Source organism: Coffea arabica, chromosome 6c (genome assembly GCF_036785885.1).
Source record: "Coffea arabica cultivar ET-39 chromosome 6c, Coffea Arabica ET-39 HiFi, whole genome shotgun sequence".
Taxonomy (NCBI): Eukaryota; Viridiplantae; Streptophyta; class Magnoliopsida; order Gentianales; family Rubiaceae; genus Coffea; species Coffea arabica.
In genome coordinates this window covers 43348520-43354563 of record NC_092320.1, presented here as the reverse complement: position 1 = coordinate 43354563, position 6044 = coordinate 43348520, and the positions used below count along the sequence as shown (strand labels likewise).

General features: G+C 39.2%; 1 long non-coding RNA gene across 1 annotated transcript; it reads left to right on the top strand.

Annotated features, from left to right (window-relative positions):
* Window positions 1-509: 509 nt before the first annotated feature.
* Window positions 510-1362, top strand: LOC140008552 (uncharacterized). Its single transcript, XR_011815988.1, has 2 exons — window positions 510-568; window positions 1202-1362. It is a non-coding gene; the product is annotated as an uncharacterized lncRNA (long non-coding RNA).
* The last annotated feature ends 4682 nt before the right edge of the window (window positions 1363-6044 follow it).

The following is a 6044-nucleotide window of genomic DNA, read 5'->3' as shown; positions in this document are numbered from 1 at the left end:
TTAATTTCTGGTTACCTATGATGCTTATATATGCATATGAAACCTTATTGGGGTTGTGGTTGGCATTGGTTTATGACTCGTTATCGAGTCTCTTTTAGGGCTTGCTTTCATTTCGGTTGTTTCCTAGTTAATTTTTGTACTTGTACCACTTTGAGCCTAGTGAACGGCTTTTGGGAAATGAGATGAATTTTGTGTGAGATGTTGGGACTGATTTGAGGATAGAATGTAGCCTTAATGGCTGGAAAAGTAAGAGATTTAGGGGAAGTGCTGCCCGATTTTCTAGGCCGTTTGGTTCCTTTAAGTTAGGTTTGCCTTTTGGTAGAATGAAAGGCTTTTGGGTTGTTTGCGCCTAGGTTTTCATGCTACCTTTTCGTTTCCAAGAAAATCATGTTTTGCACCCTTGCATTAGTATTTATTTGGCAAGGCGTACGACGTGTAGTCAAGCCTCACATGTGCATTCTGTTTACTCGATTCTGGAAGTAAAACCTTCAATTGGTTTATTTTGATTATTTTAGGGTTTCTTGGCGATTAAGGCCAATCTGAAGTGAAACTTTTTGAAGTTGAATCGGTGAGTGTACCACTCCCCTTCATTGTTGTTTAACTTGATTTTGCTCTGCAATCTGTTTATTTGTTCGAGACGAGGGTGTACTTTATCACACTCGTTCTCTAGTCTGATCATATGCCAATTTACTATGCAAAATTTGAATCTGTTATCTATGTCTGCATCTGTTCGGATTTCTATGACCTATGAGCTCAATCCTGTGGCTAAGTTATTCGAGTCGGGCCGGCAAGGGCCTGGACGATTAGATAACGAACCATGGTAGTCTGTTCGGGGATTTTGGGTATTGAGACCCTTGATTCCAGGTATACTCGAGTATTACCATTTCTGTTCGGTTACGGTGAGCGGGCCCGGTAAAGGGGTGTTTGGTGGACGGAATTCGGTGTAAAGGGGGATCTACGGACGCGTTGGTTCTTTATACGTTGACGGAGAGTCAACCGGTTTAGATCAAGTACTGCGCTGGAAACTTGGCTCCTGAGAGCCACCCGTATCCTTCTGATTTGAATCATGGGTTCCTTTGCTTTATATCTGGCATGTGTACTTGATTTGCTAAACGTGAAATGCCATGATTTTAATGCTATCTGTTTGGTACCTCATTGAGCGCAAGCTTACCCCTTTCTGTTCCTTTTGTTTTCCTTACAGGAAAATAAACACTTTTGGTCTGGATTTGATAATCGGTTGCCGAACTGAGCTAGTTGGACATATCTTTTGTATAGCTCACTGTTTTAAAACCCTAAGTGTACTTTTGGGGGCGTTTTCTCTTTTGATTTGGCAAACCATGTGTATATATTAACTTTTGAAAACTTTTGTATGTCATTTTGATTTGTGAACGCTAAAGTTCAGATGTGAATGGTTGTTAGCTATTTCGGTTGGGTTCTGACGGGTCGGTTACTATTCATGGCCGACTCCGGATTTCATTTTTTTTATTTTGGGTTATTTTACCATTTTGACCTGGTTACGCTCGTTTGTAAGTTCCGGATCGCTATAGATAGTTCTAGTCTGTATCGTTAGTCCTGGCGAGAGCTGGGCAGGCAGTCCGCTAACCCCTTTGGTTCGCCCTAGGGGAAAGTGGGGCTGTCACAGTAGACTAAAATTTTGGACCCAAATTGTCGCATTTTTTAAAGTCCCATTCTTGGTCCTTTTTCACTTATTTTTTTAAGTAAAATCACATCTCTTATAAACTCCTTCTTCTTTCTTTTCTATCGCGAAAAATGGGGCGCGACAACTTGGCGACTCCACTGGGGACGCTAGAGAGTCCAAGCACTTGGTTTAGTTGTCTTTTCTCTTTTTAACCCTTTCACTTATCATATTTGGATGTTTACGTTGCGTATTTCTTTTACTTTTTCTTTTTCCTCATTTCTAGGATTTTTGCATTTCACACACGCGACCGTCTCTTGATATCCGTGTATGCGATGATTTGTTACTTACTTTCATTTACTTATGTTTGTATACTTCTATCGCGCTTGCATCTTGGGTGGGGGGAATATCACCTTAGAGCCTCCACACGTGTTTTAATTATAATCTCTCCCCTCAAAAGGAAGCACATCATACGTGCATGCATTGCTTTTTACCCTATTTTTATTTTTTCGTGGGCGCCATCCCACATTTCCTTGTAGGATTAGAATCGATTTCTTTAGGTATGCGGATGGTGTGCTCTACGTCCATAGCGATGCCTAAGGGATCACTCAAGCCACTGACCGAAGGTTTTGGAATTGATGATCCTTAACCTTTTGGTCTGAAGGCTTGGGAGCCTGAAACCTTATCGAGTCTAGATGCATTAGTAAGACAAATGTGAGAGCCCGTAAATTTTCTTATTTTCTAGGCGTTACTTTATTTAATTGCACGCCTTTTATGCATTTTCTTTATTAGAAAAATTTTCTAAATAATTTTTATGAGTAAATAGAGTTTTCAAGTTATTTTTCTAGTATAAATGAGTTCATGAGAATTTTGGAGCGTATACCGGACGTGGGACCCACTAGGGCGAAAAGTTTGGAAAAATTTGGCCAACTAGGTTAAGTTTTGGATACTGGAATTAATTTACCGGGTGTTAAGATATAAGTAGAGGATGCTAAGTGGATTGGTATAAGAAGGACAAAAGTTAGGCAAGTAATTAATGAGGTGACAAGCGTCACCATAGGATTGACTCTTACAAAAGACCACTATTCACCTTTTTCTATTTGACCAAATAAATCACAAAAATCACCAAAAATTCATCATTTTTCTCTTCATCTTGGCCGGCCCTCTCTCTCAAGAAAGAAAGAAAGAAAGCTCTCCAAGTTGCTTCAATCTTTGCTCCAATCTTCTAAATCAACCATTGAATTTTGTTTTTGCTCCATAGAAACACTTAAGGGAGTGATAGTGAGGTGTTGTGTGGAGTTATTTGGAAAGCTAAGAGGACTAATTGCTCTCTCTCTCTCTTGTTTCTAAGGTGAGTTGTGAAGAACCACTTTCCTTCCTCTAATGATGCCTAATTTATGATTAGTGGTGGTATGAGATGCAACTTTATGGATTATATTTTGAGTTTTGGTTGAATTGGTGAAGTTTTCTAATTATTGGTGATTTTTCTGTTTTAATATGAACATGATTGTGTGGCTATATATGATGATTGCAAATGATGTTTAAGGACTCTATGAGGTGGAAAAAGTGGTTAATTGCAAACAATTTCTGTTTTGGAAGAAATTTTGGAAAGTTAGGATTTATGATGATGACATTCTGCCCGGTTTTGTAGCTCATAGTTAGAGGCCTAATTGGCCTTGGCTTAAAACATGCAAGTTGTAGAAAATGATATTTTAGAGGTGCCTACAAAATTTCAGGTCAATCGGAGTAGCGTAGCATGAGAAAAGTCGAAATTACCCTTGTTGTCCTGGTTTTACCCGAATGTAAGAATTGCACTTGTAATTGGGTGTTTTGGTTGGTATTGCTTCGGAATTTGTTGTTGAGGTCTTCTGATGAAATGTATCCCTGTTTCTAAGCTTTCGGATGGCTTTGGAATTTCTGGATTTGGACTTAGGTAGGCTGATTTATGAGGTTTGTACTAGAATGTGGTTTGTGAAACTGTTTTTACGGGTTTTGGTGTAGTATCTTGCATTTTTGACCTGGTTGCACTTGAAAATGGGTTGAGTGACCTTCTGTAATGTTGTAGCCCTGTATTTTAGCTTCGAAATGGTGTATCATACACCTTCATCCGGTAATCGTAGTGCCTTGGGTGTCATTACCGCAAAATGATGTCAAAAAAACTGTTTTTCTGGTTTTGAGCTTAACTTTCATTTCCGGACTTTTTCCTAGCTTGAATTGTACTTGTACTACTTGGAGCTTACTGAATGGCTATTGAATGAACTTATTTTGTGTGTGCCTTTGGGAGTGATTGAGGAAAACAAAAGAAACCTTGATGGCTGGAAAAGTAAAGAGAGACAAGGGGAAGTGCTGTCCAAATGTTTGCAAGAGCTTCTGCGCAGTCTCTGGAGATTTGCTATATCTTGATGTAGAAATGTCGGAATTGAGTTGTGTTTGTTGCATTTTAAACTAGATTCATAGGGCTATAAACTGTGTAAATCTCATATCCTGTTTCTATTTGTCCAATTTATGGTGATTTTTCAAAGTTGACTGAAATCTTGTACCTGTTCTGTCCTCCACTGGATAAAGCAGCAACTTACGACTTGAATTCAACTGACTTACGTTCTGAATCTTACAATAGTGTTTTCTGGAAAGTTATAGCCCTTTGAATGTATTTTCCAACGGTATAACTTTTATTAATTTTGGACTTACAAAACTTGAGATATGATTTTTCATATAAGGTCGCGCGGAACTGGAAAAATTCTGTTTTCCTAGTATTGATCTTGCTTTCTTTATCTACTTCAAATTTGGATTTGGTCAGTCATTGTAGGAAGGGCTTTGAGGTTGTTCATGCTTTTAAGAATAATTGTTACCTTTTCACTCCGAGGTCACCTCTTTGCTTTGCATTAATGGTTCTTTTGACTAGGCATACGGCTTGTAACCGAGTCTCACTTGCGAATTCCATACTCGGTCTTGGAGTCGAGTCTTAAGTGTTTGCCTTGATTGTTCTAGGAGGTAACGACGAGTGAAGCCACACTTGGGAAGGAAACTTTTGAAATTATCCTTGTTTGATCAGGTGAGTGTACCACTCCCCTGAGTTATTGTTAAACTGGTTTTCTGTACTTGCAACTTGCTACTTGAATATCTTTCCTGACCGTTTATCTTGTATGAGATGAGAGTGTACTTTATCACACTCGTTCTCTTGCCTGTACTGAACAAACTGGAATCTATTTCTGGTACTTGTTATGTACTTGAATTTGTTACTTGCACTTGTATTCGATCGTTTGGAAGTGTGTCCACGATTGTCCTGTTAAACTTGATCGTCCTGTTAAATCTGAGCTCAACCTCATGGGGAGTTAATTAAATCGAGCCATGCAAGGGCTTGGTCGAGAAAATTGATAATCCGTGGGTGCCTATTTTTATGGAATCTTTGAGTATTGAGACTCTTGATTCCGGTATACTCGAGTATTACCATTCCTGTTTTATTTGGCGTTCGGGCCCGGTAAGGGGGTATGAATGGTGAACGGGATTCGGCGTTAAAGCGGTGTTCTACTGGACTGGTTTTGTTTAGTTGAAAGTTGACGGAGGATCAACGTAGTCGGATCAAGTACTGCAACGGGAAATTGGCTCCTGAGCGCCATCTGTATCCTTTCTATCTCAGTGTTTACATATCTCCTTAATTGGTACACCTATGTGATAATTGAGCATGAAGTTCCTTGGTCCTTGACTGTTATTATTTTTGGTACCTCATTGAGCTTATAGCTCACCCCGTTTTGTTATCCTTGTTTTCCTTACAGGAAAATCTTTTGGGAACAATGATATTTGGAAGCATGAGTTGAGCTAGATATATATTCTTTTGTATAGCTCCTCAAGAGATATAAACCTTGAATGTATTTTGATCCAACAACTCCCTTTTAATGTGTAATTTTGCAATCATGTAATTATATAAAAGTGTTTAATCATGTACATGTGTTACCCCGCTCGAACGTGTTCATTCTTTTGGCTACATGTAGTTCAATGACATTACTGAGATTTCGGACGAGTGTAGTATCCAAGTGTGAAAAGGAAACAAATAAAAATAAAAATCTGGCAGGGATTTTTACAATATTATGAGTTGGTAAGTTACATTTAACTTGGAGGTTTCCCAATCGTTTGTTTTCTTTGGTTTCTATCACGCGTGCTACAGAGTTGGGAGTGATTTGACCCCGTAGTCCCGGCGAGAGTTGGGCAGGCGGTCCGCCAAACCCTTTGGTTCGCCTTAGGGGGAGGTGGGGCTGTCACACCAAACCTCATGCATCCATATTAGAAATTACCTAAGATAGAGTCAACCTTACCCGTTTAGTAACACTAGACACGAGGGGAGGGATTTCACCCCTTTCTCTTTGCTTTTCATTCTTGTATCATTTATTGTCCCAACGTGTTATGTGTTACT